At 41.0% G+C, this 25,968-nt stretch overlaps 1 protein-coding gene across 1 annotated transcript in view; it reads right to left on the reverse strand.

Moving 5' to 3' along the window:
- Positions 1-915: 915 nt before the first annotated feature.
- The window catches only part of LOC149228268 (uncharacterized), a 110,158-nt gene continuing 85,105 nt past the window's right edge, over positions 916-25,968 (reverse strand). The window contains exon 3 of the mRNA XM_089378130.1: positions 916-2,011. The gene's annotated coding sequence lies outside the window, so the exon portion shown is untranslated. The remainder of the gene's footprint in view (positions 2,012-25,968) is intronic.

Raw genomic sequence — 25,968 nt, forward strand, 5'->3', positions numbered from 1 at the left:
TGACTCTTGGCTAGGAATCACTCCTAACCAAAGTTGGGTACTTCACCAAAACTCCTCAATAATCTAGACTAGCAAGTCGTCCTTGCCACCTACATTTGCATCCCACAAGTGTAGAAAAATGTCTCCTATCTTCTCAATAACAACCACACCAAGCAGCACTAGGGTTTCCAAATGTGACAAAACCCAAGCTGTCTTCTCTCAAAAGTGCTACAAGATAAGATGCTTGTTGTTATCTCCGAGATCTGCACAAAGATAAGTCTATTCGCCAAGTAAAAACGCTATGGAAACTTAAAAGGTTCGACCCATTGTCACCTCAGGGGATACTTCCCTCACTTTAGGCTAAATAATTTGCACCACGAGGGCGATTTCCCTTATAGGACTGACAATCTGCCCTTGAAACCAATTAATTTAATAAAAACATTGGTCAAAACAGAAATTTGAAGTCTTTAATAAATATATGATGGTGAATTCTAGTAGATGGATACCTTATCCATTGGACTAAGGACTGCAAAACACTTCAATGAATTGGAAACTTGACTATGGAGTATATTAAACCAACAAACACGCTAAAAACAATAGTATTTCCAGTTACAACAGATCTACGTTTACAATTACAGCCAACATATAAAGCCCAAAAAGCTACTGAATGATCTCCATTAAGTATTTTCATCAAAATGTAACATCAGAGCTGAATATATGAAGTAAAAAGTCAATCTTTCATTGTAGAACAACCTCCATACATTACATAATCCAGATTCGATATTAGTAGGCTTTAAGAGGACAAACAGGGCGTTCTCTCAGCCTGAAATGAACCGAACTGCTTCATATCATGAATGTCCAAAATAAATGGAATAATATAGAAAAATCCATTCAAAGTTATATTGAATAATTTATGAAAGATGATGATCAAAATTGAATTACAACGAGGGCTCCGTATAAATAAAATTACTTGGGCGCCTTTTCATCAAAATTCATGTCCTTTAGTTAAGACATGTCCATTCATTAGCATCTATCTCTTCATTAATTATGATTATTATTATTTATTGCTATTTACATTTATGTTTGTTACACAGCCCTCATTTTCTGATTAATAAATGTTACAACATCAAAAATATTTTCCAGAAAGGAAGCAAAAAATATAGGTACAGAACAGCAGTCTAATGCACGATGACAGCCCTGAATATGCCCATAATGAAGCTCCAAATGTGCAAAAGTATCTTCAACTTCCAGCCAGATAGCTTTGGGTATTTCTCCACAATGAAAACACAACATGTCAGTGAGGGGGAGGCCTCATTTATAGGCTGTCTTCTCAATAACCTCCTAATTGGCAATTCTCTAGAAAGTTACGGGTTCCTCTTCTCCTCAAGATAATTCTCTGGAAAGTTGTGGATCCCTCTTCAAAAAATGATAAAATATACATAAGAGGGTCTGCAAGTCTCGTTGAAATAAAGTGATCCTCTTATTAGTGCTAGATACCTTGAATGAGAAACTTATAAAGGCTTCATATGTTTTCTTCTTACTTGTAGCACTAAGACAGTTCTTCTAGCAACATCTCAAAATAACAAAATAAATCCCGAAAGCACTAGCCTTTTCTATACACTTCCATGTCGAGTGCTTCTCTTGAAAATGCAATGGCAACCCTCATATATCCCTCAAAATGATGGGTGCTCCTTCCTTGAAGTGTCTTTGACCATTGTGGGAGGGACTACGATGGTGTAAGTACCACAACACCAATAGGATCAAGTTCAAAAGATGCTCAATTAAATCAATGACAACATCCAATGTAACGCTTGGAAATATGAGATAACTCTTGCTCAATTCAAACTCAAATGCTCATAAACTAATAGGTCAATAAGGCATGGACCACATGTTATGTTTAAAATGAGTTCCGAATCATGTATTGATTACCATGAGACAGAATCCATACATAGAAGATGCATGTATTTGTATCTCACAATTATTCCAGTGTCCCTCAGTGCTGCCCATTGATCAGAAATGTGAACAGGGTATACTTCAGCAAGTCAAATGGACAATGAGTTCAGTATTGCATTATTATTCAAGCATGCTTAATTCCATGTATCATAGCAGAATTATCATCATAAGACAATAAAATAGCGCAGAATTTAAAATGCCATAAACACTAGCTTGAATGATACACCAGCAATAGAATGTATGTTTTTTACACAGTTTCACAGAACAGCTTATATCATTTCATGATATGCCAATATCACATTTGATCAGTAACGAAGCCCTGATAGGAAGTATCCCAGCAATGAATATGAATGTAAGAGCAGACTTGAAACGTTTATGGCAGTGGTACTTTAAGTGATTTTTAGCATGTTATCGTAGTGTTATATGACATTACAAAACTTCAAAGTGTAATCAATCTCAGCATTCAACCATGTTACGGCAAGCCAGATGAATTAGTATCATAAATTCTATATTGAAGCAATATTACCATATCACAGTGTTTCCTTTAAAATCATGAAAGAAAGTGAGGAAAAGGGTCCAGCAATGATACCAACAGACAGTAATGAGATTCTGAGAATTAACCCACGTTGTTAGTGCTCAAATCAGTGGATTAGTGGCATCAAATGCAAACAAAATTAACCTTTGCAAAGTGAGATTTAAAATGTGAATCAAACTCAGCATTTAAACACATTTAAAAGCCTTAATCCATGGTTACCATGTATTATTCATAGCTAACGAAACAATCCATAATATGTCTGAGAGATGTCACTAGAAACAAGAGATGAAGTGCCAATCTTAAAACATATTCAGAACCAGTGTTGATAATATCAGTGTCGGCAAAATATTGGCGAGGGTCCAGAAAACATCTTATCGGCAATATCAGCGAAAATATCGGCAAACATAAAAAATCAAATTATTTTTTCAGATTTTTAAACATAGCCGATATTTTCAAAATGGAAAATATCGTGATATTTACTCGGCGATATATTGTTTTGCCGAAAATATCGCGATATTTTCGAATATCGCCAATATTATCAACACTGTTCAGAACAGTCATATTGTAATTTGTAATCATGTAAATGGAAATAAGAACTATCCCATAGAGTTGATACTAAAAAAAAATATGATAGCATGACACTATGTATCAGCATTTAATTCATTTCTTGCATGTTTTAAAGGAAACATCAAATAGAGAGAGGCTAATTACCATCATATGACAACTATTCCAAAGGCATGGAAGAGTTTTACTTTGGTTACCATTTCACACATCAAAGCAGAATTTAGATCATGAACAACATTGATACCCTAGACATTTAATTGCAGAACACTGAACATAAGTTCTTAGAATGCTAACAATGTAACCAACAGGCAAAGCATTCAACAACATATACGTTTACTTGACATTATCAAAGCATTTTAAATTTTAACCATAGATTTGCCTCAAGGTTGTTCCAAAACTTCAATATGTTAGGATATTTGCAGAAAAGAAGAGTGACATTAACGCTGATGCACGAAATCTAGAAAAAGGGGCAAGATCGAGTATTTAATTCCAGCATTAACAACACATCACAGATTATAAATTGAAGCGCATTGACTCTGAATTATTTTAGGGTCAGATCCAAAGATTTTGCATTTAACTCAAATAAAACCTTGAATATGCTAAAATAGAATGAATAAATCCTTAGAAGAAACCGTTAGCATATAAGATCCAAAAGGGGAGAAAAAACCCAACGAGATTTGATAAGTTATGACTAGATCCAAAGAACAATTGATTTACGCATGATCTACTATAACGCAAGCTAACTGTAAAGATTTATCCTGAGCACACCATTCAGCATTAACAATGTCCATTAAAGGATATGACATGAAAATCAAGCCAATCCAACAACCTAAATCAAGGATTCAGTATTTAAAACCGTACGTTGTAGTATGTACATACTACAAACAAAATAAAAAAAGGGAAAAAGATAAAGAGAATTTTTGGTTTTTTGGTTGAAGAAAAGTGATAGGCCAGTACCTTAGGGGTTATGGAGTCCCTATGCAAGGATATATGTGAAATCTAGGGTTTTAAGATGACATAGTGTTGATGGCACCCAGAAAATTTCCCTTCAAGTGCTATCTAGGGTGACTAGGATATTTACAAGGATGACCAGGGGCATTGGTCCATGAAGAGCCCTCTCCAAGTACACCAAGGTGATCTTTAAAGATGTTGATTTGTGGTAGCATCGGATGTGCTCTAGCCATGAAAATTGGTGGAGAGGCTAAGGCACATAAGATCTCCAAGACCCAGAAATGGTTTGGGGAAATTCCACCCCGTTGGAGAGATATTAAAATAGTTAATATTTTTAATGGGGTTCCTTAGTCTAAACTTAGGAAAATTAAAATATTAATGGGTATTAATATAAAACTGAGTGAGAATGTTCTCAATGACATGGATCAAGCCAAATCTAATCTTAGCCGTGGATTAGAGAATTAATCTCGGCTGTTGAAGACTCAACAAGAAAAGTATAAGAGGAGGCTTGAAGGTCAGTTGGAGACACCCCAAAACTGAACAGTGAGATCGATTTTCTGGAGCGGAGCTTGCTGAGAAAATTCTAGCTAATGGTCTGTTGTAGCGAGGAGTAGTGAGTACATAGCAGAGAGGCGGGGATAGTGCCAGAGTGTCGGCGCAGAGACCAAAGAGGCTGACGCAGAGGCAACTAGAGCTAAGCAGAGGCAGCAAGAGCTACGCAGAGGCAGTTGGGGACTACGCAGAGGCAAAGAGGCCTGCGTGGGTGACACAGAGGGGCCAAGTGTTGACGCAAAGATCCAAGAGGCTAACGCAGAGGCTTCAGGAGCTATGCTAAAGCTAGCAGGGCTAACGCAGGACCAAGAGGAAGCGCCAAAAGGATTTTCGTGGGGCAAACTAAAGCTAAGAGGTTGAATATCTATCTCCGAGAAGAGGTATTACTGCTGTGTAACAATCTCTGTTGGGTGAGCCATTTCTAGCACCCTAGTTGTACTCAAGAATCTGCATAATAATAAAACCTTCAGAACTGTTGCACCGGTTTTCTAGCATTGGGTTTTTCCAAGGACGATCGTCCAAAACTAACGGTGTCCCTTGTGTGTTTGTCTCAGTATTTCAGTTGTTGATCTGTATATGGGTTAAGGCTGCATTTGAGTTTATTTCAGTATTTATAATTATAAAGAACTTGTTAATGGAATAAACAAGTAGGAGAAATTAAACCAAAAAATGTAGTAGGGATTTCTAACGTGTCAGACTTAGAAATTTCAACATGGTATCAGAGTGTTGCAGATCATAGAAGGACAGAAGACATAAACTATATCGGAAATTTGCAGCAGTAGTAGCTGTCCCGAGAGACAGAGTTGCTCCTAAGCAGAAGGCAGCAGAGAAGAAGTGATGCAAACAGTCTGCGTCATCATTTCGAGCCAAAGAGAGGGCCAGCGCAAAGGCAAAGAGAGGCAAAAGAGGCTCACAAAGAGCCACATCATCCTACTCAGCCAGGTAGGATTTCCGATTGACGTAGTTGGCCAGAGGAGCGATTCAGCCTTTGCAGAGATTGTGCAGAGCTAGAAGGCTCAGTTTCTTCAGTTGCCGGGACCTAGGGAGCTGTGGGCAGATTGTGGTTGGAAAGCTGGTGGGGTGCTGCTTCTATCGAAGCAAAACAATACTTAACGGGGCAGAACCAAGGTAGATGGAGTCACTACATTGACGGATTTCTAGCCAGGAAATCCAAATCCAAGTTGCAGTTGCAAGGAGGATTGGAGAGGAGAGGTTCAACATTTTAGTGGGAGGATTTCCAGCAGGGAAATCAGGACTTAGAGGGATATTTCCAGGAGGGAAGTCAAAACTCAAAGGGAGACCAGAAGAGGAGCGGAAATGGTAGTGAACGGGCTGAGGGATCAAGATAGGTTGGACAGGGTTTCCAACTTTGTCATTTGGAAGGCCAGGATCCTGGCAGTCCTGGATCGACATCGCATCAAGGACTTTGCCTTTAGACCCATGGCTATCCCGGTCGACCCAGATGAGAATGAGAAGTATGAGGATGCAACGGCGATGGCAAAGTGCATGATCCTTAATGGGGTCAAAGATCATGTCGTACCAAATATTGCTGAAAAGAACACAACAAAGGAGATGTGGGATACTTTGAAGACATTGTATCAAGGCTCTTCCGTGCAGCAGAAGATGTGATTGGAAAATCAGCTGCGATTGTATCAGATGCAGAAGGGAGAGCAGATAGATCCATTCCTCCTCAGATTGCAGGAGATTTGTGACCAACTTACTTCCGTAGGGTCTACACCGGATTCGGAATTCATGGTGAGGGAAGCCTTGAATACAATCTCCGAGGAGTGGGAGACATTTGTCCAAATTATTTTGGGCAAGGCTACTTTTCTAGGTTGGGAGGAGATGTGGGCAACTCTTCGCCAAGAAGAAATCAGATGGTTGACCAAGGTGGGGAGTAGTGGCAAGGGAGGTCGAATCAAGAAAGAGGAGGAAGAGGATGCGGCTCTAGCATCTACAGGACAGCAGGGGAAGACGAAGAAGAAGGATATCTCCAAGGTGAAGTGCTTCCATTGTGGGGAGCTAGGACATTATGCATCCCAGTGTCTCAGGAAGAAAAACAAGGGAGAGGCTTCCGGCTCCAAGGTAGCTCCAGCTAAGGCGGAGAAAGAAGTCGAGACTGATGACGACTGTGCCATGAGTGCTCATGCACCTCTAGAGAAGAGGTGGGGAGATATCGAGATGTAGTCAGGAGGACTACATACTAGGAGCAGGATCCTTAAGGTGCCCAACCTCTTGGATGACATCCAACTACGGGATGCCCTTAATGATAGTAGCAGGATGACAGAGGTCGAGTGGAGAAAAGTGTAGTGGAGCAGCAAGGCAGTGCTTGGGTGCAAAAATCTGAGGCAGCGCAGTGGAGGTTGCAGCAGTGCGAGAGGCACAGAGCAGTTTGCAGCAACGCAATGGAGGTTGCAGCAGTGCGAGAGGCACAAAGCAGTTTGCAGCAGCGCAGCGGCAGCAGAGGAAGCACAAGAAAGCAACAGGGGCAGCTTCAACATCATGAGGCTTCCAGACTGACCGGGATGTCAGCATTTGGGTAGATCAATTACTTACTTCTCGGTAACTGAGTTGCAGTGCAACAATTAGCAGTGGCAGTGCTAGGGGCAACATGGGCAACATATTGAGAGGGAGTTGTAATACAGATGTAGCAGTGGCAGTGTCATGGGCAGCAGTACAGGAAACAACGATGCAGATGATGTAAGGCAACATGCCAAGCATCAGCACAGGTACCGATGCAGAAGAATCAATGTGATGTTTCAATGGTGGAGCATTACTAGAGCACATTCCTCGCTAAGAGGGAGTGTTGATTTGTGGTAGCATCGGATGTGCTCAAGCCATGAAAATTGGTGGAGAGGCTAAGGCACATAAGATCTCCATGACCGATGAAATTCCACCCAGTTGGAGAGATATTAAAATAATTAATATTTTTAATGAGGTTCCTAAGTCTAAACTTAGGAAAATTAAAATATTAATGGGTATTAATATAAAACTCGGTGAGAATGTGCTAAATGACATGGATCAAGCCAAATCTAATCTTAGCCGTTGATTGGAGATTTAATCTCAACCGTTGAAGACTCAACAGGAAAAGTATAAGAGGAGGCTTGAGAGTCAGTTGGAGAGACACCAAAACTGATCAGTCAGTTCAATTTTCTGGAGCGGGGCTGGCTGAGAAAATTCAAGCTAGTGGTATTTTGCAGTGATTACATAGCAGAGACGCAGGGATAGTGCCAGAGGATCAGCGCAGAGACCCAAGAGGCTGACGCAGAGGCAGCGAAAGCTACGCAGAGGCAGCAGGAGCTACGCAGAGGCAGTTGGGGACTGCGCAGAGGGAGAGAGGCCTGCGTCGGTGATGCAGAGGGGCCAAGTGCTGACGTAGAGAGCTAAGAGGCTCACGCAGAGGCTTCAGGAGCTACACTGAAGCTAGCAAGGCTGACACAAGGCCAAGAGGAAGCGCCGAAAGGATTTTCGTGGGGTAGACTAGAGCTGAGAGGCTGAATATCTACCTTCGAGAAGAGGTATTACTGCCGTGTAACAATCTTTGTTGGGTGAGCCATTTCTGGCACCCTAGTTATACTCAAGAATCTGCATAATAATAAAACCCTCAAAACTGTTGCACCAATTTTCCCGCATTGGTTTTTCCGAGACGATTGTCCAAAAATAACGGTGTCCCTTGTGTGTTTGTCTCAGTATTTCAGTTGTTGATATGTATATGGGTTAAGGCTACATTTGTGTTTATTTCAGTATTTATAATTATAAATAACTTGTTAAGGGAATAAACAAGTAGGAGAAATTAAACCAGAAAATGCAATAGGGATTTCTAACGTATCAGACTTAGAAATTTCAACAAAAAGCTTCAGACGCAGAGTTCGATTTGGCCAGACAGAGGATCAATTCAGTTGCTGGAGGCCAGGAAGATTTCCGAAAGGTGCCACCGAGTCATTCGCAAAGGTTGGATTGGGCAAATGGCTTGATCAGTTGCAGTTCCAGGCAGAGTGTTTTGGTGCATGCACAGGTTTGACGTAGGGGTTTTGTGGAGCCCATGCGAAGCCAGTTTCGGAGTTGGATCAGTATTGGGTGAGACAAAAATTGTCTCACTAATTTTTGTGGTAAGTTTCTCCTATAGTGGATTGCCAGTTTGTGCATCCAGATTGTACTCAGAATCTCACTGCTGCATAATAATAAAACCCTCATCTTCTACACTGGTTTTTCCAAGTTGGATTTTTCCAGGGACAATTGTCCAAAAATAACCGTCTCATATTTTTATGTGTGTGCGCTAGATTTTCTCAGTTTCTAGTGCTATTTTTCTTCTGCAGCTTTATTTGTGAAGGTTGGAGTGTGATTCATTCGATATTTGTCGTAGCAAATAAATTGTTAAATTAATTAACAATTAGAAGAATTTATTCCAGTTGCCACAATAGAATTTCAGATTTGAAATTTTCACAAAAAATTGGTAGCTATGATCTGAATTTCATCATCAAAAACATGGAGACAAGTCATATTCACACCTTTGACCAGGTGAGCCCCATAAGAGGAAATTGACCCTCCTAAGACACATATAAATAGACCTAGTTGACTTGTCATTTGGCACCATCACATCACAAGCAATTCACTCTGAGAATTGTAGGAGACATTTCACACATGCGAATGAGAAAGGAGTCTTTTTTGTTTTGTGTTGACCAATGCATTGACCTCAACACTTGACATAGTTTGACCAAGTTGTTTGGATTGTTTTGGAAGGCCAAATATTCCTAGAATATTCTCTCTATTTGACCAAAATTTTCTAGTCACATTTTCTGAGGTTGACTACACTATTTAACTAGGGGTCAAACCTCTACTTTGACCAAGACTTCTGCTACTATTTGACCGATATTTTTCACTTTGGAAGGAGGCCAAAATTTGCAAGATTCGTTGACCATCTTTGTTTGAGGTTTTGTCCTTGTTCTGAGTTCATTAAACTACGTTGACGGCAGGGTTTGACTGTAACTGTTAACTGAAAATTTCACAAGGTTTGTTGACTAAGGTGGATTGTCTTCCACAAGCTGAATTTCGGCCCTCTATTGCAAACTATTATCTTTAACCAGATTTGACTCTCTCTCTCATTGGATTGTTTTTGACTTGGTTGAATTGGAAAATCAGAGTTTGACTTTGACTGGTTTATGGATGTACTATTTGGACTAGATATCTCATGTTGAACATTGATTGACTGATAGAAGAAGAATAATTGATTTTGGGCTTTCCCCTTGTGGAGTTTACCTTGGCCTTTGACCAAAATCCTCTATGTCTCTTTGTGCTTTCTTTCTTCTATTGTGCATTATTGTTTACTATTCTATCTATGATTGCTTCACTGTTATTGGGGTGAATGAGAGTGAATGAAATTGTTTTAAGTGATTACAATAGCATAGAACACTAAAAAATTAACACATCATGCTTTTCGGAAGTGTAGTATGGCCTGGACATCATGTGGAGCAAGAGTGGAATAATGTGCCTTCAAGGCCTTAGCTTCTTTGTGCAAAACCATCTCAAACGCGAGTGAAAGCAACCATTCATTAGATACAATAACCATAGATGAATCTAAGTGGACCATAATTAAATGTTAATGGCATAATATAATTTCAAATTGGGGTCCCCTTCAAATACCTAACCAGACCAAGTCTCACAAAAGTGTTCCATACCATTGTAGGGGTGACTAGGTAATCAACCCTACTAGGTGTGTCTAGACCCTAAGGGGAGGTGGCATTTCCAAGGTCAACCCTTCAATCCACAAGTGTTAGTGAGAATAGGTGGCAACATATGGGAATGACTTCATGGCTAAGTGCCATGGTCAGGGGACTAGCTAATGGAGGTCCACATTCTAAGTGTAGATGTAATGGAGGGAGCAATTGTGGAGGGATGACTTACCCCTTTCCTTGGCCTGCTTTTTCCACCCCTTTAGTGCGCCTTTTACTTCTTTTTGATAATTCCTTTTATATGGTGCATAGCTTGAGGATCAAAGCTTTCTCTTTATGATATATCATTTATTTTACCCCTTAAGATTGTTAGTTTCTGTAGCATCGAATGTGTTCTACCCACAAAATTTGGTGGAGAGGTTACAATGCATGAGATCTCCAAAACCCCGAAATTGTTTATGGAAATTCCACCTAGAGATGACTTTATTAGATTATTAACCAATTTTTTAAATATTTATGAAGTCTAAACTTGGGGAATATAATTAATTAATTAGAACTAATTAAGTCAAGGTGTGAATCATCGAGAAACTCACATGGATCGACTCTGATATGATCCTAGCCATTGATTAAGTTTTAATCTTGGTCATTGGCGCTCCAACAGAGGATTATAAGAAGTTGATGGGCACTAGGAGAAAACAAATCAGAACTTCAATTTCCTTGGCAAATCAATTTCTAGAGAGCAGCAACAGTTGCCAAAGAGCTAGAGATCGAATCAGAGACAGTGAGGTTGGAGGAAGATTTCCAGATCCAATGAGTGCATTTGCATAGAGGCAGAAGTACCACAATAAGGCTGACGCAGGGGTTGCGAAGAAGCCTCTAGAGGGCAATTCGATTTAGCTAAAGAGAAGCTGAGTTTGAGTTCCAAAAGTTGGGAAAGGATTCCAGAAGGTCGAAGCTACATACTCTTAGCTAATGGCAGACAGGACAGCTAAAGGAGCAACTGATTCAGGTTGAGCATGGTAGATACTACGCTAGGGTGACGCAGGCCAACGCAAAGGCAGTTTGGACGACTCACTTGGAGGCTAGAGTTGCAGTCATATCTCGGATTTCCCTGTGGGGTGAGGAAAATTCCTCAATAGAATTTTGCAAGTATTTTTCTCTGTAGGATTGCCAGCTTCGGCATCCAGATTATTGTACTCAGATTTTCTCACTGCTACATAAGAATAAAACCGTCCGCTGTTGCACCGTTTTCCCAAGTTGGGTTTTTCCGATGAAATTTGTCCAAAAATAACGGTGCCATTTTTATTGTGTGTGTGCTAGTATTTTCTTAGTTCCAACACTATTTTCTTCCGCAGTTTTATTTGTGAAAATCAATGTGAATTATTTGATATTTCACGTAGCAGAAAGCAAATAAATTGTTAAATAAATTAACGATTAGAAAAATCATTTCCAGTGGCTGCAATAGTATTTCAATTTTGGATTTTTCACATGGTATCAGAGTGTGTGTGACCAGTTGGGATGCTTAGAAGCGAAGGTGAGAATTTCGCTATTCATAGGGAGCAGCAGGCCGAAATTCTCAGATGCTGCGCAAAACCTTGACAAGCAAGCTGAATTGTTAAGGCAGAAGTTCGATTTTTCAGTTGCAAGGTTACAGAAAAATCAATTTGCCAAGAAGAGTGATTCCAGCAGTCGGAGGGACCAACAGTAGCTCAGATTTTCGTTGAGAAAATTTCTAGTTGGACGCAGAGAGTTTTGCAACAGCAAAATCAGCATCGGGTGGAAGAGAAATTGCACACATCGACAGAAAATTTCTCTCAGGGGATCTCGAGTCTTAGAGATCTAAATTTTTCCGATTGCAAATTGTTGGTGCTGTGAGCATATTTTCTCACTCCAAAAGGGAGTGCAAGTAGCAGATTCAACAGTGGAGCAGAGGGAAAGAGGGAGATTTTCAGGGTTTATTTCTCCAATTTTGAGTTTCCAATTTTTGTAGCTCTACATGGATGGTCGTACGAGATTGCCAGAGGAGGCCATGCGAGTTAGCTAGAATGCAGATTTGGGCAACAAATCGACTTCCAGTTTCCAGAGACAAGTGCCAAAGGAAGTACGAGTTGTCTAGTGGGAGTTACAGAATGAATAAGGGTCCCAGCCAGGGACTAGGCTCAAAAGGAGATAGAGAATAACCAAATCCAAGAGGAGGACTATGAAACTCCAGTGTACCGAATGGGCAAGGTCCAACGCAGTTGCAACAAGGAGATCAGTCAAATTTGTTCTGGATTGTTGCAGGGGGACCATCACCTTTTGCTGTCGGAGCCCACAATATCATAGTAGCAGGTTCAGTGTCAGCGAACCCGATTTGTCATTAGACAGTTGCAAATCTAGTCATAGTCAGTACTTGGGAGAAAGTTGCAGAACTAGTTTCAGTGACACAGGCAGCGTGAATTGTCCAATTCCAGTATTCAGGTGCAGTTCTAGCCAAAAGATTCCCAAAGGACAGTGCGAGTTGCCAAGAGGGAGCAGAGAGATTTCTCATTGGGAGATCGAGACTCAGAGGGAGTCTAGTTTCAGAGGGAGCATCCCTATGGAAGCTAGTGCTTCAGGATCTGAGAGATCAGACTCATTATTGTAGTAGTTGCAACAGCAGTGCAGAGGTAGCAGTAGCAGTATGAGTAAATCAGAGTCCGAGAGTTGCAGAGATTTGGGCAGGATCCTTGAGGTGTCCTCCTCATGGATCATTACCTGGCTATGGGGGCCCATAATATTCAGTAGCAAGATGGATCAGTGGCAATTGATGCAGTCAGTACAAGAGTGACAGTTGCAGACTAGTAGCAATCAAATGTTGAGGAGCGTAGTGCAGTGTTGACAGCAGAGCAAGTGGCTCAGTAGCAGAGTCAGCAACAATGTAGATTCTTCAGTGGACATTGCAGTAGCTAGTAGCAGTCAAGACTCGAGAGACAGATGCATCATACTCAACACAGATGATTCAATACTTTGGATGCTTCTCAGTTGCAGTAGTTGCAGTTGCAGCAGCAACATATGAGGAGTTGCATTGCAAATGCAGAGTTAGCAACAGTATGGCACTGTCAACAACAACACAGATGCAACATCAAAGTTGTGAAGTGGTTGGTGGGCAGTATGGCCAGACATCAGCAACGTGACAAGAGTTGGTACAGCACAGGGTGTTGTGGCAAGATGTGCAACACTAGAGAGAACATAGTCCTCGCTAAGAGGAAGTGTTAGCTTCTGTAGCATAGAATGTGTTCTAGCCACAAAATTTGGTGGAGAGGCTAGAATGCATGAGATTTCCAAAACCTTAGAAATCGTTTCTGTAAATTCCACCTAGAGATGACTTAATTAGATTATTAACCAATTTTTTAAATATTTCCCAAGTCTAAACTTTAGGGAATATGGTTAATTAATCAAAATTAATTAAGTCAAGGTGTGAATGATCCGGATCTTGGGAGGAGGCCCCCAAGATCTAATAGATTGAAATGGATCTTGGGAGGAGAGACCCCCAAGATCTGAAAACTTGAATTGCCAGAAGAAAAATAAGGAGAATGCCCAATAAACAAAACCACAAAGAAATTTTTATTTAAAATAGTAATGGAAATAAACCAGCTAGGGCGATGGTAGCTTATCTCTGAGAAGAGATGTAGCGGCTACATGCCTCTGAACTGTAAAGGCTACATTGTGGCGGACAATCTGTCCTTTTACAAAATGTGACTTGTTACTTATAGTATTTTTCCAGTTACAATACAATGGGTCAATTCCATGGGTGAATGAATACCATGGGTGGATTTTACAATACCACGGGCGGATGCCATTTACGATACCATGGGTCAATTCCATGGGTGAATGAATACCATGGGTCGATTTTACAATACCACGGGCAGGTGCCATTTATAATACCATGGGTCAATGAATAATATGGGTGGATGAGTACCATGGGTTCATGCCATTTTCCATTTGGATCATTCCTCCCTCCTTAAGAAGCAATGGTCCCCATTGCATAAAATTCCCTCCTGTGAAGCCTTTGTTGAATATGAAGAGCCACTAAAGATAAGGGTTTTATGTGGTTAACCCAAAACCCTGATAAATGAAGATCCAAGGATAGAGATACCCTGTAATGCTTGTGACCAACTGTGATTCTGACAGTGTGCGGCCTAGCAAATGGACTTCGATGACAAGGATTTTATGCGGTTGACCCATAACCATGATGTTGGTTGCTGATGAAGTAGCAGGTGCCTACATAGCCTGGGGTGGGAGGGCACATCTCCAAATAACCCAAGCCGAATGCTGCTATGTTGAAACTGATGAATGTGAAGTAAGTGCCTACTAAAGTGGGGTAGGAGGGCACGTCTCCAATGGGAACCCACTCCGAATGCTGCTCTAGAATTAAAATGGGCATAACTCAGTCAATATAACTCAGAATATTTATTATAACCTGTTTTTTGGAAGCAGAAAGATCATTTTGCATCTTCCCATGACTTGGAAATCCTTATCTAGACACTCTGAAATCTCAAATTCGTGCTGCAACAGTTCCGCCGTCACAAAAATTCTGATAAAATGGCTGATTTTAAATCAGCGATATCTCCCACATCCGAACTCCGATTCGACCCATTTTTTTTTGAAATTGGGTGATTTTTCGAGAGGAATCCAGATCTGGTATTTGTTTTTGTAAATTTTGTACCAAATGTTTCAGATCTGATCTGCAAATTCGTCGCCCATGGAATCATAACCTGCTCTGATACCACTAATCCAGATCTTGGGAGGAGGCCCCCAAGATCTAAAAGATTGAAATGGATCTTGGGAGGAGAGACCCCCAAGATCTGAAAACTTGAATTGCCAGAAGAAAAATAAGGAGAATGCCCAATAAACAAAACCACAAAGAAACTTTTATTTAAAATAGTAATGGAAATAAACCAGCTAGGGCGATGGTAGCTTATCTCTGAGAAGAGATGTGGCGGCTACATGCCTCTGAACTGTAAAGGCTACATTGTGGCGGACAATCTGTCCTTTTACAAAATGTGACTTGTTACTTATAGTATTTTTCCAGTTACAATACCATGGGTCAATTCCATGGGTGAATGAATACCATGGGTGGATTTTACAATACCACGGGCGGATGCCATTTACAATACCATGGGTGGATTTTACAATACCACGGCCAGGTGCCATTTACAATACCATGGGTCAATGAATAATATGGGTGGATGAGTACCATGGGTTCATGCCATTTTCCATTTGGATCAGTGAATCATCTAGAAACTCACACGGATCGACTCTGATATGGTCCTAGCCATTGATTAAGTTTTAATCTTGGTCGTTGGTGCTCCAACAGAGGATTATAAGAAGAAGTCGATGTGCACTTGGAGAAAACACACCAGAAGTTCAATTTCCTTGGCAGATCGATTTCTAGAGAGCAGCAGTAGTTGCTGGCGAGCCAGAGATCGAAGTAGAAACAGTGAGGGGCAGAGACAGTGAGGCTGGAGAAAGATTTCCAGATCCAACGAGTGCATTTGCATAGAGGCAGAAGTACCATAGTGAGGCTGACGTAAAGGCTGCACAAAAGCTTCTAGGGGCAATTCAAATTAGCTAGAGAGAAGTTGAGTTTCAGTTCCAAGGGTCGGGAAAGGATTCAAAAACATCGGAGAAACAGTTTCTCAGCTAGTGGTAGACAAGACGTCTACAGGGGCAGCTAATTCAGGCTGAGCATGGCAGATACTGCGCTAGGGTGACGCAGGCCAGCGCAGAGGCAGTTTGGACAGCTCACTTGGAGCTGCAGCTAGAGCCCGAATTTGCTTGTGGGGTGAGGAAATTCCTCACTAGAATTTTACTAGTATTTTTCTCTGTAGGATTTCTAGTTTAGGCATCCAGATTATTGTACTCAGATTTTCTCACTGCGGCATAGTAAAAAAACCCTCAGTTGCCACACCGGTTTTCCCAAGTTGGGTTTTTCCAGCAACATTTGTCCAAAAATAACGATCTCATTTTTATTGTGTGTGTGCTAGTATTTTCTCAATTACAACACTATTTTCTTCCGCAATTTTATTTTTGAAAATCACAGTGTGAATTATTTAATATTTGATGTAGCAGAAAGCAAATAATTGTTAAATAAATTAACGATTAGAAAAGTAATTTCCAGTGGCTGCAATAGGATCTCAGTTTTGGATTTTTAACATGGTATCAGAGCGTGAGTGCCCAGTTGGGAAGCTCAGAAGCGGAGGTGAGAATTTCCCTATTCAAAGGGAGCAGTAGGTCAAAATTCTCAAAGGTTGTGCAAAACCTTGACAGGCAGGCCGAATTGTTGGGGCAAAAGTTTGATTTTTCAGTTGCAGTGTTGCAGAAAAGTTGATTTGCCCAGAAGAGTGATTCTAGCAGTCAGAGGGAGCAGCAACAACTCAGATTTTCGTTGAGTAGATTTCTAGTTGGACACAGAGAGTTTTGCGGCAGCAAAGTCAGCATCAAGTAGAAGAGAAATTACACACACCGACGAAAGATTTCTCTCAAGGGATCTCGAGTCTTAGAGATCAAAATTTTTCCAATTGCCGATTGGCAGTTGCTGTGAGTAGATTTTCTCACTCCAAAAGGGAGTGCGAGTAGCAAATTCAGTAGTCGAGCAAAGCGAAAGAGGGAGATTTTCGAGGTTTATTTCTCCAGATTTGATTTTCCAGATTTTGCAGCTCTACATGGCTATAAGAGATTGTCGGAGGAGGCTGTGCGAGTTAGCCAGAATGCATATCTAGGTTGCAGATCGACTTCTAGTTACCAAAGACAAGTGCCAAAGGAAGTACGAGTTGTCTAATGGGAGTTGCAGAATGAAGAAGGGTCCCAGCCAGGAACTAGGCTCAAAAGGGGATAGAGGCACCAAATCTAGGAGTATGAAACTCCAGCGTGTCGAATGGGCAGGGTCCAACACAATTGCAACAAGGAGATCAATCAAATCAGTTACGGATTGTTGCAGCAGTACCATCACCATTGCTACAGGAGCCCAAAGTATCATAGGAGCAGGTTCAGTGTCAGCAAACGCAATTTGTCATTAGACACTTGCAAATCTAGTTGCAATCAATACTTGGGAGACAGTTGCAGAAATAGTTGCAGTGACATAGGTAGTGTGAATTGCCCAGTTACAGTATTCAGGTGCAGTTCCAACAAGAAGATTCCCAACGCAGAGCTTTGCAGTCCAATTTACAATGCAGGAGGATAGTGCTAGTTGCCAAGAGGGAGCAGAGAGATTTCCCATAGAGAGATCGAGACTCAAAGGGAATCTAGTTTCAGAGGGAGCATCCCTATGGAAGCTAGTGCTTTAGGACCTGAGAGATTAGACCCATTATTGCAGTAGTTGCAGTAGTAGTGCAAAGGTAGCAGCAACATATGAGTAGATCAAAGTCCCAGAGTTGCAGAGATTTGGGCAGGATCCTTGAGGTGTCCTCCTCATGGATCATTACCTGGCTACGGGTGCCCATAATATTCAGTAGCGAGATAGATCAATGGCAGTTGTTGTAGTCAGTACAAGAGTGACAGTTGCAGACTAGTAGCAGTTAGATGCTGAGGAGCGCAGTGTAGTGTTCACAACAGAGCAGGTGCCTCAATAGCAGAGTCAGCGACAGTATAGATTCTTTAGTGGACAGTGCAGTAGCTAGTAGTAGTCATGACTCAGGAGACAGATGCATCATACTGGACACAGATGATTCAGTATTTCATATTATTCTCAGTTGTAGTAGTTGCAATTGTAGCAGCAACAGATGAGAGGGAGTTGCAGTGCAGATGCAGAGTTGGCAGCAGTATGGCAATATCAGCAGCAACACAGATGCAGCATCAGAGTTGCGCAGTGGTTGGTGGCAGTATGTCCAGACATCAGCAGCGTGACAGGAGGTGGTATAGAGACAAGGTGTTGTGGCAGAATATGCAGCACTTGAGAGAACAAAGTCCTAGCTAAGAGGGAGTGTTAGTTTTTGTAGCATAGGATGTGTTCCAGCCACAAAATTTGGTGGAGGCTAGAATGCATGAAATCTCCAAAACCCAAAAATCGTTTATGGAAATTCCACCTAGAGATGACTTAATTAGATTATTAACCAATTTTTTAAATATTTTCTAAGTCTAAATTTAGGGAATATGGTTAATTAATCATAATTAATTAATTCAAGGTGCCAATCATCTAGAAACTCACACAGATCGACTCCGATATGATCCTCGTCATTGATTAAGTTTTAATCTTGGTCGTTGGTGCTCCAGTAGAAGATTATAAGAAGAATTCGATGGGTACTTGGAGAAAACACACCAAAAGTTTGACTTCCTTGGTAGATCGATTTCCAAAGAGCAGCAGCAGTTGCCGAAGAGCCAAAGATCGAAGCAAAGACAGTGAGGCTGGAGGAAGATTTCCAGATCCAGCGAGTGCATTTGCAGAGAGGCAGAAGTACCACAGTGAGGCTGATGCACGGGCTGCGCAGAAGCCTCTAGAGGGCAGTTCGATTTAGTTGGAGAGAAGTTGAGTTTCAGTTCTAGAGGCCGGGAAAGAATTCCAAAAGGCTAGAGAGACAATTTCTCAGCTAGTGGAACAAGACGGCTACAAGAGCAGTTGATTCAGGCTGAGCGTGGCAGATACTGCGCTAGGGTGACACAAGCCAGTGCAAAGGCAATTTGCACGGTTCACTTGAAGCTGCAGTCAGAGCCCAAATTTCCCTATGGGGTGAGGAAATTCCACTAGAATTTTTCCAGTATTTTTCTTTGTAGGATTACCAATTTCTACATCTAGATTATTGTACTCAGATTTTCTCGCTGCTGCATAATAATAAAACCCTCAGTTGTTGCACCAGTTTTCCCAAGTTGGGTTTTTCCGACAACATTTTTCCAAAAATAACGTGTCATTTTTATTTTGTGTGTGCTAGTATTTTCTCAGTTCTAGCGCTATTTTCTTCCACAGTTTATTTGTGAAAATCAAAGTGTAAATTATTTGATATTTGACATAGCAGACAACAAATAAATTGTTAAATAAATTAACGATTAGAAAAATAATTTCCAGTTGTCGCAATAGGATTTCATTTTGGATTTTTCACATGGTATCAGAGCGTGAGTGACCAATCAGGAAGCTCAGAAGCGGAGGTGAGAATTTCGCTGTTCAAAGGGAGCAGTAAGCCGAAATTCTCAGAGGCTGCGCAAAACATTGACAGGCAGGCCTAATTGTTGGGGCAGAGGTTTGATTTTTTAGTTGCAGGGTTGCAGAAAATTCGATTTGCCCAAAAGAGTGATTCCAGCAGTCGAGGGAGCAGCAGCGCCTCAGATATTTTTTGAGCAGATTTCTAGTTGGACACAGAGAGTTTTGCAGCAACAAAATCAGCATCGGATGGAAGAGAAATTGCACACACCGACGGAAAATTTCTCTCAGGGGATCTCGAGTCTTAGAGATCTAAATTTTTCCAATTGCAGATTGGAAGTTGTTGTGAGAAAATTTTCTCACTTCAAAAGGGAGTGCAAGTAGTAGATTCAAGAACCGAACAGAGGGAAAGAGGGAGATTTCGAGGTTTATTTCTCTGGCTTTGAGTTTCCAGATTTTGCAGCGCTGCAGGGATGGTCATACGAGATTATCGGAGGCCATGCGAGTTAGCCAAAATGCAAATTTGGGCAGCTGATCGACTTCCATTTACCAAGACAAGTTCCGGAGAAAGTACGAGTTCTCTAGTGGGAGTTGCAGAATGAAGAAGGATCCCAGCCGGGGACTAGGCTCAAAAGGAGATAGAGGCACCAGATCTAGGAGGAAGAATATGGAACTCCAGCGTGCCGAATGGGTAGGGTCCAACACAGTTGCAACAAGGAGATCAATCAAATCAGTTCTGGATTGTTGCAACGAGACCATCACCTTTGCTACAGGAGCCCACAGTACCATAGTAGTAGGTTCAGTGTCAGCAGACGCAATTTGTCATTAGATAGTTGCAAATCTAGTTGCAGTCAGGACCCAGGAGACAGTTGCAGAACTAGTTGCAATGACACAGGCAATGTGAATTGCCTAGTTCCAATATTCAAGTGCAGTTCCAGCCATAAGATTCCCAGCGCAGAGCTTTGCAGTCCAGTTTCCATTGCAGGAGGACAGTGTGAGTTGCTAGGAGGGAGAAGAGAGATTTCCGATAGGGAGATCAAGACTCAGAGGGAGTCTAGTTTCAGAGGGAATATCCCTATGGAAGCTAATGCTTCAGGATCTGAGAAATCAGACTCATTATTGCAGTAGTTGCAACAACAGTATAAGTAGATCAAAGTCCTAGAGTTGCAAAGATTTGGGCAGGATCCTTGAGGTGTCCTCCTCATGGATCATTACCTGGCTACGGGGACCCACAATATTCAGTAGAAAGATGGATCAATGGCAGTTGTGTCATTACAGGAGTGGCAGTTGCATACTAGTAACAGTCAGATGCTGAGAAGCGCAGTGCAATGTTGACAGCAGAGCAAGTGGCTCAATAGTAGAGTCAGTAGCAGCGCAAATTATTTAGTGCATAGTGCAGTAGGTAATAACAGTCAGGACTCGGGAAACATATGCATCATACTGAACACAAATGATTCAATATTTCAGATGCTTCTCAGTTGCAGTAGTTGCAGTTGCAACAACAACAAATGAGAGGGAGTTGCAGTGTAGATGCAGAGTTGGCAGCTTTATGGCAGTGTCAGCAACAGCACGAATCCAACATCAAAGTTGTGCAGTGGTTGGTGGGCAGTATGGCTAGACATCAACAGCGTGACAGGAGGTGGTATAGAGACGGGGTGTTGTGGCAGGATGTGCAGCACTAGAGAAAACACAATCCTCGCTAAGAGGGAGCGTTAGTTTCTGTAGCATCGGATGTATTCTAGCCACAAAATTTAGTGGAGAGACTAGAATGCATGAGATCTCCAAAACCCAGAATTCGTTTCTGGAAATTCCACCTAGAGATGATTTAATTAGATTATTAACCAATTTTTTAAATATTTTCTAAGTCTAAACTTAGGGAGTAAGGTTAATTAATCGAAATTAATTAAGTCAAGGTGCAAATCATCTAGAAACTCACACAGATAGACTCCAATATGATCTTAGCCATTGATTAAGTTTTAATCTTGACCATTGGTGCTCCAACAGAGGATTATAAAAAGAAGTCGATGGATACTTGGAGAAAACACACCAAAAGTTCGATTTTCTTCGCAGATCACTTTCTAGAGAGCAAAAGCAGTGGCCGAGGAGCCAAAGATACAAGCAGAGACAATGAGGGGTAGAGACAGTGAGGTTGGAAGAAGATTTCCAAATCCAGCGAGTGTGTTTGCAGAGAGGCAGAAGTACCATTGTGAGGCTAATGCAAGGGCTGCACAGAAGCCTCTAAAGAGCAGTTCGATTTAGCTGGAGAGAAGCCAAGTTTCAATTCCAGAGGTCAGAAAAGTATTCCAGAAGGTCGGAGAGAGTTTCTCAGCCAATGGCAGACGGGACAACTATAGGAGCAGCTAATTCAGGATGAGCATGGAAAATACTGCACTAGGGTGACGCAGGCCAACGCAGAGTCAGTTTGGATGGCTCACTTGGAGCTGCAGTCAGAGCCTGGATTTTCCTGTGGGGTGAGAAAAATTTCTCACTAGAATTTTTCTAGTATTTTTATTTGTAGGATTGCCAGTTTCGGCATCCAGAATATTGTAATCAGATTTTCTCACTACTACATAATAATAAAACCCTCAGTTGTTGCACCAACTTTCCCAAGTTGTGTTTTTCCATGGACATTTATCCAAAAATAACGATGTCATTTTTAATGTGTGCGTGCTAGTATTTTCTCATTTCCAGCGCTATTTTCTTCCGCAGTTTTATTTGTGAAAATCACAGTGTGAATTATTTGATATTTGTCATAGCAGACAAGAAATAAATTGTTAAATACATTACCAACTAGAAAAATAATTTCCATTTGCTGTGATAGATGAAATTTTCACAAAGATGAGTCAGTTTCTCGATCATCAAGGTTGGTACAAGCAAGGGTTCCTTAAGATGAAATGGATCCTCAAGTGCTCAGGAACCGGGTGATGGCTAATGAGGGGGCTAGAGCTCATGTTAGGCATTTTCTCATGCGATAATTTATGTCTTGGCCAACTATTGCATTTTCACAGTTATTTTTCTTTTGTTGTGGCTATCTTATGCTTTTTCATTCTTGTAGCTACACCAACCTCCAAAGCAAAGTTTTCCAACCCTACTCAAAGATGTGATATGAGTATCAAATCCCAATGAACCAATGAAAATTAACCCAAAGGATGGAAGTGGTATCAAAGTAATGATGAAAGATGTTATGTATGGAATGGTAATGGACATGAAACTTCAATCCAAGCATTCCAAGTAGTGTCCCTCCTGTAACCCTAAGGCCTTAGAGGAGGTCCCACTAGACTAGGGCTAAAGACTAATCCCCTGATAAGCTGAGAGAACAAGTTTACAGTCAAGATTGGCCAATCATCTAGATCACCCCTTTACTCATGTTAATATGCCCAAAACATTACATAAAAGTATTTCATTTTGAAACTCTTAAAGTACCTACTGAGTGATAGCCTGCCTTCATCCAAGAGGAATGTCAGATGGTGCAAAGTGAATGACCTATGTAAATGGAGGAAGAATGTAGCATATCATGATCATTGAGCAATGTGTAGGGCTACTAGGTGGTTGGTTGTCCGAGATAGGGGCAAAGTTTTCTCCTATATAGTTACCCATTTTGGTGGATAACGCCCTTCCCCCACCTCCAGATGCTAAAATGATTTATAAGAAACCAAGGTATTGACTTGATTATGTGCCCAGACTTGATGTGGTCAGGTCCCCAAGGTCCCTTGCAGATGAAGCAAAGTCCCTTCCTCCTCAGTTCATTCTAGCTGCATGACCCACCAAACCTGAGCAACTCCTCCCTAGTCAAATGTCTTCTGAACAACACAATACTCTGCTCAACCAACCTTTCAGCTAGTTCATAAGCAGCAAGTGAAATCAATTGTTCCTTCCTCCAAATGGCCAACAACTCAAACTGCATCTTCTTGCAAATGGCATCACGATCTCCCATAACTGAAGACAAAATGGACAACATGTTTGTTTTGACCATGTCAGGATGATGTTTCTTAATGATGAAGCATCAGAACATCTAATGGATCAAGTCTTCACACCCCAGATCAAACATAATTTCATATGTTCTAACCATGGCCATGATTTCTAGAACCTCAAGCTTCTTCCCAAGGGTAGAGTCTGCACTATTGTTTAAGTCCTAGAAAGTTTCTACTATCAGTCTGAAAACTCTCCTCATAACATCATCATTGTAAGGAGCTATAGGGGTGGTTAGTCTCATGATGTTACAAAGACAAGAGGCAACTAGAAGTGTGGGTTGTATTAAAGCTAGCATGGCAGGTTTCAAAACCCATATCAATTTCTTCTCCTCTAATTGGTTTATCTCAGAAAGGAATGTGTATAGTTCTAATTTGCAAAGGGCTTTTAATGTAATCGTCATGTGCTTCAAGCTTGGCCCCTGTGCAATTTTTTTTGCCTAATTTCCGGTTCTTTCTGCAAATCCTTTAGTTGCTCTTATTGAAGAATGGCATGGACCCCTCTTGAGAAAGATATGTTGTTCTGCTTTGTTCTTTGGCCCATAGTAGCTCTATAGCAACATATAACAGCTATAGATTCTTGAGCATTAATGTTTTCTGCTAACCTCAAGCCTTGTCACAATATAACCACTCATAACATGCCGCATCAATATTTTTCCAATGCAACTGTGCCCACTGTACTATACCCTCAAGATTAAGATACACATACGAACAACAACACTTCACTGTTTAGACACCTCGGCCTCTTCCAAGAAAATGGTTAGACACTACTCTAGAAATACCTTTGCCCTGCTATGAATTTTCTGAGTTGTCTTGGTTCAACTTTTGTGAGATTTTTCCATTCCAACATATTCCTGCGCTGTTATATACTCAAGAATAGCTTTCAATATATGCATATGCCTTTTTCTTCTTCTTCCTTTTTTATCACTGCTATTAAAATTAAAGAAAAAAAGAATAGCAATTACACAACACAGTGGATAGAATATGGATCCTGGAACCCTTGATGCTCAGTTATTGGAACCATAACACAAGAGTGGACCTGTTCCCCAGACCAATCAAAATATCTTGGCCAGTCATCCCTTTATAACCTCATTCTTGATCTTGACCAATTGTGATCTCCGCTCCACAACTTGGCAACATTATCACGCAGAGCTATCCTAATGATTTTATATATTCAGTCCCTTGATAACAACGAGTCTTTGTTACGTCTACTACGAGTGGATGTGACCTGACCGCATGGATACTCTAAGACTCGATGAATGTTGACTCAACCCATCAAATTGCTCCCCAATATTGCTTGCGTCTCATCTCTTTGAGATTAATTGGCATGACAACTTGGATTTTGTTTTTCTCGACCCCGCACACAGTACTCGGCTCTCAGCGTTAATAGACACAGCCAGATCGATCCATCAATACCCAGATCAAAATCACGAACCATATCTTGCATAGCCACTCTAAAATTATACCAGCACTTTGGCCATTACGCAACTCTCATGTACATATGTATATATCAACTTCCAACATCCAACCATGGGTAATTCACGACACAGAAAATTTTAAAATGATTGCCCAACGCACAGGTATGCACCGTCTGTTGGCTGGATATTCAATTAAGCTTTCGGTACTTCCACGAACTTGCTCCTCTGAAATATGTAGATTAAATTAATCAATACATACCCCCTGCTAAAGCAAACTCGACCTGGAAAATGTGAATCTATTTGAAAGCGAGTCTGGGACCTCTAGAGAGCATGAAACTCAACCTCTTTGACAGTGAAATTTACACCATGGAAATCTGAGAGAACTCGACCTTTTGGAGCATTTAGCAACAAAATCAGCCTCCTAAGTTAGATGATCTCGGCCTTCTTAATGTAATTAGTCTCCCTCCTCAAATTTGTGCAATTCGACTCCTCCTCGGGAATATAAATCATGGCTTCCTTCAGTAATAACAACTCAGCCTCCCCTAGTAATGTGAATATGTGCTTCTTTAGAAGAATGAACTCAACCTCTCCTGGAAGTGAGATCTCAACCTGAATATCATTCTGGAAAATAATTGAAGCAACTCGGCCCACAAGGAACAGAGTCTCGACCCACAGAGGAATGCAATTTGGCCACTTGAATCCATAAATAGAAATTCAGGGTGTGGCAAATATTTTGGCTTGGGCTGGATTTGATCTCTAAGAAATTGCAATTCAGACTCCATCAATAATTAACTTTGGCCTTCTATTCAGGAAATCGACCAACAGGTAAAAGGATCATGCAGCTCTCCACTGGGGTCTTGGCACCACAATAATTTGGTTCCTTCCCAATATGATAAATTTGCCCAATTAAATCTGGCACTACACAAATAAGAATTCCACTCGAAATGGCAAGCACAACAACTTGCCCAATGAATTTATTTGTAGGCTCTCTATGTTGATGCAAATTCGTAATTTGTTGGATTTTCACCTCTGCAATGAATGGCTTGACTTCAATGAAAACCTTCATGGAATTGGCCTAAAAAAAGTTATTAAATAGTTTTCAAATGTATAATGGGCCAATAATCGAATAAATGTGTTCTCCCTCAAGGCGTTCAGCCCTGCCAGATTGATAATTACGGTCCCACCATAAATTAATACAAGAATTTGACTTTAATAATGTACCATAGCCCAAGTGTCAAGTCCCACTAGCACAACTAGTTGAGAATGGGCCTTGTCAGCAAGGCAACTC

Source organism: Pinus tabuliformis, chromosome J (assembly GCF_031772625.1).
Source record: "Pinus tabuliformis cultivar Carrire ecotype Pingquan chromosome J, CPIR1, whole genome shotgun sequence".
NCBI classification, from domain to species: domain Eukaryota; kingdom Viridiplantae; phylum Streptophyta; class Pinopsida; order Pinales; family Pinaceae; genus Pinus; species Pinus tabuliformis.